The sequence below is a fragment of the Cebus imitator genome, unplaced genomic scaffold (genome assembly GCF_001604975.1).
Source record: "Cebus imitator isolate Cc_AM_T3 unplaced genomic scaffold, Cebus_imitator-1.0 Scaffold288, whole genome shotgun sequence".
Taxonomy (NCBI): domain Eukaryota; kingdom Metazoa; phylum Chordata; class Mammalia; order Primates; family Cebidae; genus Cebus; species Cebus imitator.
In genome coordinates this window covers 1-15,615 of record NW_016107603.1, presented here as the reverse complement: position 1 = coordinate 15,615, position 15,615 = coordinate 1, and positions in this window count along the sequence as shown.

The following is a 15,615-nucleotide window of genomic DNA, read 5'->3' as shown; positions in this document are numbered from 1 at the left end:
CTACAGACTTCAAACTATACTACAAAGCTACAGTAATCAAAACAACATGGTAGTGGTACCAAAATGGAGATATAGACCAATGAAACAGAACACAGGCCTCAGAAATAATGCCACACATCTACAACCATCTGATCTTTGACAAACCTGACAAAAACAAGCAATTGGGAAAGGATCCCCTATTTAATGAGTGGTTCTGGGAAAACTGGCTAGCCATATGCAGAAAGCTGAAACTGGATACCTTTCTTATACCTTATAAAAAAACAAAGTGAGCAAAGGATATGAAAATACACTTTTGAAAAGAAGACATTTATGCAGCCAACAAACATATTTTAAAAAACTCATCATCACTGGACATTAGAGAAATGAAAAATCAAAACCACATTGAAATACCACCTCACACCGGTTAGAATGGTGATCATTAAAAAACCAAGAGACAACAGATGCTAGAGAGGATGTGGAGAAATAGTTTTACACATTGGTGGGAGTGTAAATTAATTCAACCATTGTGGAAGACAGTGTGGCGATTCCTCAAGGATCTAGAAATAGAAATTCTATTTGATCCAGCAATCCCATTATTGGGTTTATAGCCAAAGGATTATAAATAATTCCATTATAAAGACACATGCACATGTATGTTCATTGTGGCACTGTTCACAATAGCAAAGACTTGGAACTAACCCAAATGCTCATCAATGATAGACTGGATAAAGAAAATGTGACACATATACATTATGGAATACTATGCAGTCATAAAAATCGATGAGTTCAAGTCCTTTGCAGGGACGTGGATGAAACTGGAAACCGTCATTCTCAGCAAATTGACACAAGAACAGAAAACCAAACACCTCATGTTCTCACTCATAAGTGGGTGTTGAATAATGAGAACACATGGATACAGAAGGGAACATCACATACTGGGGCCAGGGTGTTAGGGCCTAGGGGAGGAATAGCAGATGGTGGGGTAATTGGGAAGGGATAGCATTAAGAGAAATACCTAATGTAGATGACAGGGCCATGGATGCAGCAAACCACCACCATGCAATGTTCATACCTATGTAACAAACCTGCACAATCTGCACATCTACCACAGAACTTAAAGGATAATAAAAAAAAAAAAATTAACTCCAGATGGATTAAAGATTTAAACATAAGACCTAACACCATAAAAACCCTAAATGAAAACCTAGGCATTTCCATTTAGGATATAGGCCTAGGCAAGTAATTAATGACTAAAACACCAAAAGTAATGGCAATAAAAGCCAAATAAACAAATGAAATCTAATTAAACTTAAGAGCTCTGCATAGCAAAGAAAACCATCATTAGAGTGAGCCGGCAACCAACAGAATGGGAAAAACTTTTTGCAATCTACCCATTTGACAAAAGGGTAATATCCAGAATCTACAAAAACTTAAACAAATTTACAAGAAACAAACAAACAACCCAACAAAAACTGGGTGAAGGAAATGAACAGACACTTTTCAAAAGAAGATATATATGAGGCCAAGAAACATATGAAAAAAAGCTCACCATCACAGTTCATTGGAGAAATGCAAATCAAAACCACATTGAGAAACTATCTCACAACAGTTAGAACGATGATTATTAAAAAAATTAGGAGACAGCAGGTGCTGGAAAGGTTATGGAGAAATAGGAACACTTTTACACTGTTGGTGGGAATGTAAATTAGTTCAACCACTGCAGAAGACAGTGTGAAAATTCCACAAGGATCTAGAAATATTTGACCCAGCAATTCCATCACTTGGTACATACCCAAAAGATTATAAAATATTCAATATGAAGACACATGCACACATGTTTATTGCAGCACTGCTTAAAATAGCAAAGACTTGGAACCAGCTTAAATGCCATCAGTGATGGACTGAATAAAGAAAATGTGACACATATACACTATGGAATACTATGCAGTCATAAAAAAGGATGAGTTCAAGTCCTTTGCAGGGACATGGATGAAACTGGAAACCATCATTCTCAGCAAACTGACACAAGAAGAGAAAACCTAACACCACATGTTCTCACTCATAAGTGGGTGTTGCACAATGAGAATACATGGACACAGGGAGGGGAACATTACACACTGGGGCCTGTTGAAGGATGGGGGGTTAGGAGTGAGCTAGGAGGGGGTGGGAGATTGGGGACAAATCGCATTAGGAGAAATACCTGATGTAGATGACAGGGTGATATACCCAACAAACCACCATAGCACATGTATACCTGTGTAACAAACCTGCATGATCTGCATAGGTACCCCAGAACTTAAAGTATATGTTATATAAAAGAACATCTACAAAACCTGTAGCTCACATGATACTTGTATTAGTCCATGCTCACACTGCCAATAAAGACATATCCAAGACTGGGTAATTTATAAAACAAACAAAAGATATAAAAAATAAAAATGAACAATATGTGAAAATTACCCATACTCACAGAAATGTATCTCTGGGAATAAATATAATACTGTTTGTTTACATCTTTTATTCTTATCATTTTATAAAGTCACATCCTCAAACATAGGAATTGTCAATCTAAATAAACACTGTTAAACAGATATAATCAGAAATTGAATTTCATATTAAAAAAAGGAAACTGATAAACGAACAAAACAGGTGAAGCTCCCTTATCCCCCTGGCAGGGCTTAAGACAGGGGGAGTGGCTCACTACTTCAGTGCCCTGCTGCTCTAACCTCTACAGGGAGCATGTAGAGTGCCAGGTTGTGGGGCTCCAACCCCATGACAGCATCTGGGGGGTGAATACTTACACTCCTGAAGCCCTAGTGGGTTTTTGTTACATGTGCTCTCTTAGTTTTTTTTGTAAGTGGCTTTTGTTCATCAGCTTAATTAGACCCTCTGCCTTATTGCAAGGATAGAAGGTTGTTTATGTCCTGGGTTTTTGCCTTGGCATAGTGAAAAAATCGGATCACATGTGGGCTTGGAGAATGAGTGGAAAGTTTCAGTGAATGATGGAAGTAGCTCTTAATAGATGGATAGGGAGTCAGAAGGGGGATGGAGCAGGAAGATGGTTTTCACCTGGAGTCCAGCTGCTGCAGCCAGAATCTCCTCCAACTGCCCACCTTTCGGTTCCATGTTGTTCCACCAGTTGATGGCCTGCTGCATCTGCTGGTGCCTGTCTGTGTGTTCTTCTGCTCCTCTCATCATCCAGCTGCATGTGTGTTCTTCTGACAGTGAGTTCTTCTCAACGTCTATCCATTTGTGTCTGTGCCCACTTGGGTCTCTGGGTTTTTATAGGCACAGGATGGGTGCATGACGGGCCAGGATGATCTTGGAAAATGCAACATTTGGGCATGAAAACAGAAATGACTGTCCTCTGCTAGGTCCATGAGCAAAGGCCCAGGGATGAAGTCCTAGCCAGGGACCTCACCTTTCTCTACCCAGCAATTCCCTGCCCCCATCTTTCTCTACCCAGCAATTCCCTGCCCCCATTCTGCATCAATAATATTAAAAAATGGAAACACGGTTGTTATTAAAACAATGCTATTAAATCCCAAAGCACAAAATTTAAAAAAAGAATTCACATGCATACACAAATAAACCTCATGTTAAATGTTTCAACATTTTTTATTTCCATTATGTAGTCTACTTATTAAAAGTGGAAACCTTACCAAAAAATTATTATATTAAGCTTAGAAAACAAGGACCTGAAAAATAAGCTGGAAAATTAAATGGGTTAATGTATGATTGTAAAGAGAGGAGGTAAAGACTATTATTGTAGATTTTAGAGGTGATAATTGAACAAGTAAAAATCAGTTCTGCTCATAAACATTTTCTAAAATATTTTACTGAATTATCATTGTTTATGCAATTAAATTCAAATATCATACACACAAAACCCTCCATATTATCTATTATAAAAAAATAAACTTTAATTCAGGAGTGAGCTATTAGGACAGAAGTAAAAGAATAATTTATAAACAGTAGAGAGAGAAAAACTGACCTTAAGCTAAAAATGGGACAAATGCCAACAATGTATTCTTCCACTGAAGTTAAAAATTGAGCTGGCAACAACTGTCCGAAACAACTTTTTCATAACTCTAGAATCAAATCAAAGCCTGATAAAAACTAGAAAATACCTATTGAAGAAAGAAGGTGCTAAATTTTGATAAGATTATCTTGGCATTATGCATTACCTACCTATCATTCTTCATCTTCATGTTCAGAGGTGGCCGTGAAGATGACAGATATGTATACTGTGTGGCATGCTAGCGCAGAGGAGGAAATACAAACCTTGCTCTCAGGCAACTGTGTTTGTGTATTTTGAATGTCTGACAGTGCCCTGTGTGACCTCCTCTGAATCTTGTCTTTGTTTTTCCAACCTTAAAAACTTACCCCGGTTTGGAATAGCCTCCTGGCTGGTGGTGATTCTCAAAAATACTTAAAGGCATATATTAGCCTGGGAAAGGAAAACAGAATTGTGGAGTTCAGATAGGACATAAAGTCAGAGGGAAGGGAGGCTGGGGAAAAAAATACATATATGAGGGAATAAGAACTTTAAAAAGTTTCACATATACCAGGGAATTGAGAAGTCCCCATACATACACAGGGCTAGATGTGTACTCAGAAAATATTTGTAAATACCTTAGGCTTTCAACTATGGATTACCTCTAGACTCTGTGCAAGCTGGAAGTTAAAGATAAAGCAGAATCATAAATGGTCTGGCTAGGTATTGAAAGAATGACCAACATATAGCCAATCGGCAAAAAACAAAAGAATATTTTTTCTTTTGAAATGGATCTAGTTTAATTTAAATTTTATTTTTGCTTTGGTTCTCATTCAAAAACCACCCCTGACAAACAACAGTTTTTACAAATTTAACATGTAAAACTCATTAAATAAATGGCTACAACCTACAACAAACAGCAAAAAAAAAAAAGTCCTGGGAAGAGAAATAAATCTTATTTTCCAGAGGTACCGTATAATAATATTCAAAATGCCAAGTTCTTCAACAACAACAAAAAATGGGAGATATGCAAGGAAACAAACATATTCACAGGGGGGAAAAATAAAACTGCTTGAAGAAACTCAGACGATGATCTTACTAGATAGAATAATTTAATTGAATGATTTTAGATATTCCCATTGAAATAAAGGATAATATCCACACACAAAAAATACAAAAAACTAGTGGAATAAGATTTTACCAAATGGAAAATATCAACAAAAAGCGGGAAAAAGGCACATTAAGAGAGACCATTCAGGAATTCTAAAGCTGAAAATACCAATAATTTATGCTAAAGTCACCAGTGGTGCTCAGTGGCAGATTTAAGCAGTCATTAAAAATAATCAGTGAACTTTAAGGAGATCAATTGATATTCTCCAGTTTGGGGACAGAAAGAAAAAATAATGAAGAAAAATGAACAGGGATTAGTAAACTTTATAAGACATAATTGAACACATCAACATAGGCATAGTAGGAATCTCGTAATGAGAGAAGAGAGACAAAGATACAGGAAGAATATTTGAAGAAATAATGGCCAAAATTGTATCAAATTAGATGAATGTAATAAATCTACATCCAAGTACTGTAATGATCTCCAACAAGGATAAACTATAAGATTCACATTAAAACAAATGGTAACACAATTTTGAAAATCCTCTTGCAAGAGAAAATCTTAAAAGCTGCAAGAATGAAGTGACTTTCAAGAAATAAGATATTCTAAATCACATTAACATCTGAGATCTCATTTAAAAAAACACAAATGTCAGAAGACAGTGAAATGATGTCTTTTAAGTGAATTAAAAAAAAAAAACCTGTCAACAAAGAATTTTATACACAGCCAAGCTCTTATGTAACAATGAAGGAGAAAATAAGACATTTCTATATAAATAAAAGTTGAATTTGTCACTAGCAGATCTGTACTATAAGAACTACTAGAGGAAGTTCTTCAGACTGAAATAAAAGAATGCTAGATTTTAACTGGAAGCTATAGAAAGAAATTAGCAACAGCAGTAAAGGTAACAACTCAGGTAACTATAAAACCAGTGTTATTAAATTTTTGATTGGTAATTCTTTTTTGATCGGTAATTTTTCCTATATGACATAAAAGACAATACAAAACAATTATAAATTTATGTTACTGGGCCCTTGATTTATAAAGTTGTAATTTGTGACAATACAACATGAAGAAGGAAAGATGGAGAGGAATGGGAACATAATTTTGTTTTCAATTGAAGCCAAATTTCTGTTAATTCAAATTCACTTTTATACATTTAATATTTCAGTGATAATCCCCAGATTAATCACAAAGAAAATAAAATTTAAAACATAAAGATAATGCAATGAAAAGGAAATCAAATTGCTAAACTACAAAAATCAAGTAAAATAAGACAGTGATAAAGATATTAAGGAAAAGAAAGGTATAAAGTGTACTGAAAATGAGTGGCAAATCGAAGAAGTAATTTTTTTATTAATAATGACTTAATTATAAATAGATTAAACTATCCAATCAAAAGGTGGAGATGGGCAAAACAGAAAAAACACCACTTTCCAACTATATGTGATGTGTAAAAAACATACTTTATAATCAAAAGCACAAACAACAGAAAAGAGAAAAGGTACAAGAGGTATTCCATGCAAAAAGAGAAAAAAAAAAGCTGGGGGGGGGCTATACAAATATTAGACAAAAGAGACTTTTAGCAAAAAATTGCATACTCTTATTTAAAAAGTCAATTTATCAAGAAAATGTAACAAGTTTAAGTGTGACACATAACAATAGTGCTACAAAAATATGAAGCAAAAACTGACATTAATGAAGAGACAAGCAGTTCCACAGTACTTACTGGATCTTCCAACACTCTACTTTCAATAATGGGTAAGACGAAAGATGAATCTAAAAATAAAGTATGTGAGCAAACCTATAAGCCAACTAGAACTGATAGCTATATATAGAACATTCCACACAACAGAAAATACACATTCTTCTCCAGGATATGTGGAATATTCTCCAGGACAGACCACATATTAGGCTACAAAATCAGTTTTGATATATTATAAAATATTGACATTATATTAAGTATCTTCTGTGACCAAAAATAAAATGAAACATGAAATCAATAACAGAAGGAAACATGGAAAATTCATGGATATGTGGAAATTAAACAAAACACTTTTACAAAAGTCATGGATGAAAATAAATCACATAAGAAGTTAGAAAATACTTTGGAAACCAATAAAAACAAACTATAACAGATTAAAACTTAATAGATTCAAAAAATGCACTCAGAGTGAAAATTATAGCTGAAATGCTATATTAAACACAACCTAAAATCAATAATCTAACTTTACACTTCAAAAAGCTAGAAAAAAATAAGAACAAGCTAAATTCAAATGTAGTAGAAAAAAGGAAATAATAAAGAAGAGAAATAGATAAATGAAATAGAAAAACAATAAAGAAATTTAACACACACAAAACTTGTTTCTCTGAAAAGATCAACAAAATTGACAAAGCTTCTTCTAGTCTGACAAAGAAAAAATAATCATATTAATAAAACTATAACTGTAAAGAGAGACATTACTATGAAACTAGTGATATAAAAATGGTTGTAAGACTACACCATCAACAATTGTATATGAATATATAATACAATCTAGATGAAATGAACAAATTATTAGAAATACACAAACTAACAAATTATCTTAGAAGAAAATAGAATTTCTGAAAAGATCTATAACAAATAAAGAGATTTTATAATTCAAAAAGCTACCAACAAAGAATTGATTGAGTCTAGATAAAATAAAATGTCTGCGTTATGGTGAACTGTGTATATGCATCAGGGGTAACAGGTATTTCTAAATGGTGTTCAAAATCTCTTTGTTTTCCAACATATAATGTTGTCAAATATTGGTTTAACAGAAGACAATAACTCAATATAGACTAAAAAATTAGAATATAAAATTCATCTGAAATAAAAAGATGCTAATACTCACCCTCCAGGTAAGTAGAACAGCTACAGGGCCAATTCTGAGAGTCGAATCTAAGGAAATCAATCTTTGTGGTGGAAGAGCACAAAATAATTTTAAATCCCTAATAATCAGAAAAGGTCTATTTTTGAATTTTAAAAAAAATTTTGCCAACATCTATTTTCCCAAAATTAATAGAGGCATGCATAGTTTTTTTTTTTTAAATTTAATTAACATCATTAACTCTAAGGAAAGCAGGACAACTTATAACTCACATTCTCATTTTATTCTCTTTCCTTAGTTGGTTGGGATAAGTGTTAATTCTATTGGTTTTCATGGAAACAAATTTCGGGAGGATTTTAGTTGATTAGTGAGGTTTTGAGCACTGTAATATGAACATTAGGGGATTAGAGAGAATCTAGCACATTTTCAAGGTCAACAATGATGTGAAAAAGTAGAGTCTCCTAAACCATAGCTTATGAGTTCGAAGCCAAGGTTATAAAATTAGAAAATATACGTTTTTACAAAGGTTCTCTTTTAAAGAAATATAAAGCCATAGAATAAAACAAATTATTTGAAACCTATCACTGGTGTCTTAGCAGAATGATGATTATTTTTAACACTGTAAAAAGTAACAGTCTTAGGTATAGTGAAAAAATCTTTGCTATTATCTATTTTTAAAAATTGAGATAAAATGATGTTATTTTATAGTTTTATTTGGTAATAGCTACACGCCGTCTTTGTCTTCTTGGGCTGCTGAAACACTGCATGATAGTCTGTGTGGCATAAACAACAGAAATTTATTTTCTCACAGCTCTGAAGGCTGAAAAGTCCAAGATCAAGGATCCAGCAGGGTTTGATTTATAAATAGTCATTTTTTTTTTTTTTTTTTTTTTTGGTGGCAGAGAGGTATAGAGATCTCTAATTTAGTGTCTTCTTTTTTAATATGGACACCAGTCCATAGGAGCAGTGTTCCACCTTTCTGACCTTATTTAACTTCAAACATCTCCTTAAAGCCCCAATCTCCAATACAGTCACATGACATTTAGGGCATTATATGAATTTGAGAGGCCCACAATTTAGTCCATAGGAAGCCCCACATCTTCATGTGTGGATAACTATATCATTCATATAAAGTGTATGATAATATGCTCTGCAGAATGATGCATATAATTTGGATTCTCACACTTAGGGTCTGGTGTCACTAATTTCAATTACTAGAACTATCTTTGTATGAACAAAAGTGAATATAACTATTATCCCATGTAAACTTGATAAAGGCCATACTGGTCTATGAATGCTTGATGGGCATTCCAGCATGAACAAGGCTTTAGAAAATAGGGGAAGTTGGTAAAGAGAAATACTGGAGTTGGAGAAATACACCATTTTTGGTATTACGGTCAGTAGAGAATGACTAGAAAATTGAAATCCAGTAGTTAGAGAGCTGTAAGCATTACAAATTTGTCCTGTGCTGGCCAACTTAATCTATAGTGAGTAGAGAAAACTGAACTTCCTCTAGTCACAGAACCACAAGGAACCAGGTGGACTGTCATGTCATGGTGTGAGGGGGACACTGCTGTTTAGAATAAAACCTTTGTCTCACTGGCAGATGCTGAAGCTAGGTCTTACTAGTGGTGTGGCGGGAGGGAGCACTAATAATGTTTGCCCAAATGGTTTGAACAAAATGAAGCCAGACAACAACTTTGCTCACATGTGTTAGAGAAGCACAATAAGAATTAGCTAGGAAATGAGCCATTTGGTGGAGACAAATGTGCCAAGGCTTTTAGATCACTTAGAAGGTTTAAGATAGAGGAAAATTTGTTCAACATAGATGAAAGTAGTTAGAATCCCTTTCTTTTCTCTAATCAGTGACAGATGATGAGAAATATGGGGCCATTTGGATCCACACGATTGAAGAAAATTTTTTGTTGTTTGCTTTAATGAAAATAATTCAAGGTTTCTACTTTTTAACAAGTCTTTTGTGTTTTATAAACCTTGTCTGTTTCTTTTTCTCTTTTCTCTGATAATTTGTATTAATTCTCTGAGTCTGAGATTAAACATCATATTTTCAGGAAAGCATGTTAGGCTTTAAAAACATTCATAAGAGTAAAATTATTTGTGAAAACACTTGTTAATTACAATAACTTTTTTAGATTATGCAATGTGCTTTTTCAATATTCTACGTCTAAACATAGTGCCTGACAAAGAATAACATTTCAGTAATAGTGTTCCAGCTGATAAATGAATGAAGCTGTATTGTTGTTGCATCTGAAGTATCAGGAGACATTTCAAAATGAATAAAGTTCACTATGTTTATATCTAAAATCTTTACTTCTTCTCTGTTGTTATTTTCTTGTAAGTAGGCAATTATTACTACTAATGTATTCTGAGAGCTTTCTTCAACTTCTTCCAGTTGGTTATGTCTCAATGGGAATGGGACATTTTTAGTCTGTCCACATTGCAAATTTGACTTAGAATATGTTTTGTGGAAAATTAGCCAAGTCTGACTGTTTTATCAGAAATAAATTACTTTTTAAAATTGCGACTGATTTGCAAGGTGATCTTAAATGATTACTTTGACAGTGATAACATATAGCAAATGTTAGTAATTGATTTGTAGAATAGTTTTGCATGCAAATACAATATTAACATGAGGGAAAATGAATTCTTAAATATTTATTCCCAAAAGGATTGAGAGTGACATGTTTTATTTTTATAGTGATATATAAGGTTTATCTGGGAATAACATTATTTGTCCTATAAAGTATAACATATATAACATATAATTAATGATTTTGAATTTTGCTTATTGTTTATTGTGGAATTGTATTTCAGAAATAGACAAGTGACATATGTATTTAAAAATATGTGGTGTCCAAGTACTCTAAAGCCTGGAGATCATCAAACTAATCTTATATTTATAGTTCACTTAAAAAGAATGAGAGCTCAGATATTTTCCTCAGTTTCAATTAGGCTCTGTTCTCTCATAGATTGATTGCAAGTTGAGTGCTTTTAAGATTCACCTGGGACTCTATAAATACTCACCAAGAGGCTCTGATTCAGTAGACCTCAATGGAGGCCAGAAATTTATATTTTGTGCAAGAAGCCAGTTAACTTTGATGAAGGCTATCTGGCAAGTAAATATTGAGAAAAGTTGATTTTAAAACTTATTCCAGTATCAGAATAATCTGAATAATAACTGAATTATATATAATATGTATATATATATATATATGTAATATTTTGATTTTTAAATGTTTGCTTTTTAGAAATGAGGCCTTGCTCTGTCATCCAGGCTGGAGTGTAGTGGCACCATCATAGCTTACCAAAGCCTCAAACACCTAAGTTCAAGTCATCCTCCCACCTTGGCTTCCCAAAGTGCTGAGATTACAGGTATAAGCCACTGTGCTTGGCTGGTTATATATTTTATAGTACATTTTCTTAAATATGGTGTGAAAATTTCAATAAATTTGTGGAAGACTGATGACTAGCAAAAGAAAGTAAGTCACACAAAGTTATTTTCTTTACATAAAACCAATTTTTACAGGAAGATTATCTCTAACATATGCCAAGAAATCGGGAACTTTTCAAGTTGTATAATTAAATATTTTTCATTAAAGGACATTCAAACTTATAGTCATGATCAGTGTATTCAGCAACTACTGCTTTTGTGGAAAATGCATCTGTTAAGTTGGTCTCATCAGCAAAATTTTTGCTACTTAGATTTATCTGCAATAAATTAAGTTTTTAAACTTCAAAATCCAAACCAGTAATATTTTCTGATAACTCTATGAGTATGATTCCTCTTTGCAGAGGTGGAGCTCTCATAAATAAAACAAGTGATCCCTATTCTACCAGTGAAAATAAAACAAATAAAATAATTTGTAATTTGCACCCGTCTTTTAAGGAACTCCTGGAGAAGAAATATGTTTAGACTTCCTGGATATAATATCATTTAGCATGTTATAAAATAGAGGGAAAAGCATAGAAAGGCATGTTTCTCATGATTTTGAGATTTTTAATTGTCCCTTATGTACAAATATCAATACTATGAAGCTGTTTCAGGATTCAAAGTTATGATTCATCTTGTTGATAAGATATAATTTTGGGCATTTGATTTAACTCTGATATTCTTTTTTTAGAAGGGCGGCATTGTAGTTTCTTGGACAAATGATGTATTTGAATGAATTACATTAGTGCTCAAATTGCTGTTATATTACTTATTGGATTTATGGTCAAGGCTTATCAAGATTTAATTTCAAACCTCAAAAATAGGAAGGATAATAATTACCTTTCATAATTACTAAGAACAATAGAGATATGTGCATGAATATCTGACCACAATAAATCTGTATATTAGCTCTTAATAGTATTAGGAGTAGTACACTAATATTTAAAACATCTTAATATACAATTAAGCATATTGATTTTAAAGTTACGTTTGAAAATGGTAAAAAATACATATGTTAAATTTTGTCACAAAATACTTTTTACTATGAAGCAAGAAGCACATTGATGGTTGTCATATTTTCAAAATTTATAAGTATTCTGTGACCTTATAACTTAAATATTATCATGAGGTCATATGTTTGCTATACGAAACTGTTTACACTTGGAGGCACAAAAATATTGATTTTCCTTCTGATGTTTGATATGAAATGCTTCTTAGTAGCAAGTTTCAAGTTTGATAGCTTCTGCTACACAGTTTCCATGATGTGACTGTAAAGTAATAATGCTGATATAAAAATGATATGGTAATTACTTATAAATAATTTTTAAATGGCTTGTTTCAATCAACATTCACACTGATGTCAGCAAGAGAAAATACAATGATCAAGTATCAGTGAATTTGAATTTCTTGTTTTAATTTTGGTATGCATTTATATTTCCTGAATGCAACCCTCACCAATCAATTCACAATTTATGGAAAAAAATTATAACTATGTCTTCATATGAGTCAAAAAGTATAACTCCATAAGCATAAATATCTTTAAAACTATATGTTAAATTAAAACTTTGATTTTAAAAAGATATGGCAGATATGGTAGAAGACACAATAGACTAAATGCTATCGCCTGCTATTGAATCATGACAAACATCCTTTCATATTAAGTGCATTTCAGTAAGATGTTCATTAAAAAAAAAAGAATAAATTTAATCTGAACTTAAGGGTCTCAGTCCTTGACATTTTAATGCTTTGACAATTTAAAGGGGTCTAAAATAGTCATCATTCAGTTAAAAGTTTTTTTATAATTAATTCTTAATTGGTATAATAATACTTAATTATTGGGGTGACCTATTTTTTTTTTTTTTCTAATGCAGGGTTTCACTTTATCACCCAGGATGGAGTGCAGTGGTGTGATCTCAGCTCATTGCAATCCCTGCCTCCCAGGTTCAGGTAATTTTTCTGCCTCAGCCTCTCTGGTAGCTGGGATTACAGGCATGTGCCACCATGCCCAGCTAATTCTATGATATATATTCTAATATATATATATGTGGCAGCAAAGGGGTATACTGATTGCTGAGTTATTCCTTCAAGGAAAATACTGTAACTAAGGTGCAAGCAGCATAGTTAGCTGACAGACTCTGCTGGTGCCCTCTGGACAGCTTTTTTTTTTCTTTTCTGCCTTCAAGCTGAGGCCATACTTTTCAGGAAACCCACTCAATGATTGCTCATGGAAAGGCTTTTAGGACTCGGCCATTTCTGCCCAATATGGGACTCCTCTAATGGATCATCTTCACTCCAGACATGGTTGGTCATTGGGGAATATATCAAATCTGTACTATGGACAAAGCCTTTCTCTGCCAAACATGCTTTCTCCTTTTTCTCTTTTCACAAGGTCACATTCACACTCCCTTTAATCTTTTAAAACTTATTGGCTTTATTTCCAAAATAAATTCTACTCTCCCAATCCTTCAGTGTTTCCCTCCTGAAGGTCACATCTGACAGAGCATGTATTTATAATATGTAACTTATATTATAAAATTAATTAGTATTCTTTGATAAATTTAGCAAATATACTTACATTTTGAAGACATTATAGAATTAGAGAAAACATCCTAATAAATAGAAACATTTCTATTCCATTTTTAAAATTTTGAAGGACAAACATATAAAGAAATGCTGCATGCTGAGTAAAAACTTAAATTTGAAGTAATAAAAATAAAACCAATAAAACCAATCAGATAGCACAGAAACTTGTTTAAACTGGCTTTTTGTATGCAGTTGATTTCATGTTACTTTTTTTAAAAACCAAATTAGTAATATTTTTTTAAGCAAAAGTGAAGTTTGAATCACAATTACATTAACAGACCCACACAGTAATGCTTTTTTATATCTGGTATTAATACATAGAGGATATATCTTTAACAATCATTCTGTTTTTGCATTTATTATTATATATTCAAAACACTTTAGAAATCATTTATTTATTCATGTAACTTACCTTCAATACTTAGCCATTGGTTAAATAACCAAAATTTGGGTTAATACTAATCAAGAGACTTCATTTTTTTTTTTAATTTAGAAAGCAAAATATCTGCAATTTAACTATAACAATGCTTATACATACATTCAATCAGTTGCATAACATGATATTACATAACAATATCCCCATTATTATCTAGTAAGAGCATATTGTATAAGAAAATCATCAAACAAATTAATATTATCAGTCTTAGGAACTTCAGTATCTTAATTTATCCAATATGTTATGTATTCTTTTGATCATTTGAAAAGGGAAAAATAATCTGAGTAATAATTCATTACCTCCATTATTATATGATTCAGTATTAATGCAGCATAATTTGCATCTGAATATTGGCAGTCTAGTACAGAGTCTGAAAAATATAAGTAAAAGATAGTATTCAAGTAAATATCTTCTTTGGGATACATAAAAATTAATCAATTTGATTCATGTTCCAAGGACATTATTCCTATATACAAACCTATTATTAAAATTTTAAGGCCAGGCATGGTGGTTCATACCTGTAATCCTAGCACTTTGGGAGACTGAGGCAGGGGGATCACCTGAGGTAAGAAGATCAAGACAAGCTTGGCTAACATGGTGAAACCCCATCTCTACGAAAAATATAAAAATTAGCTGAGTGCTGTGGTGTGTGCCTGTAGTACCACCTACTCAGGAGGCTGAGGCAGGAGAATCACTTGAGCCCAGGAGGCGGAGGATGCAGTGGGCCAAGATCACGCCACTGCATTCCAGCCTGGGTGACAGAGCAACACTCAGTTTGAAAAAAAAAAAATTAAGTAGTTATTCATACATAGTGTAATTGTGTGATGGTAGTCATCACAGCATAAGACTGATGATGATGGATTTATGCCAATAAGATAAATTTTATGGAAACTAAAAAACTAAAAATATACAGCATGTTTATTTTATTTAACATTTGTATTGGTATCTATACTTTAGTTTTTAAATAAAAATTATTATATAAAATTGAAAGCCATTCTTACTAACTGTTCTAATTATATAGTTTCTAAGTGAAATAATTTAGTGTGTGTGTGTGTGTGTGTGTGTGTGTAAAACCTCCACCTACTTTTAAATCGTGTTGGAGATCTGATCTGGACAGACCCCAAGGAAATGTTTTATAAATATTCAAACAGTTGCCTGATATGACTATTTTTAATATGTTAAATTAAATGGTTTTTTTTTTTTTTTTTT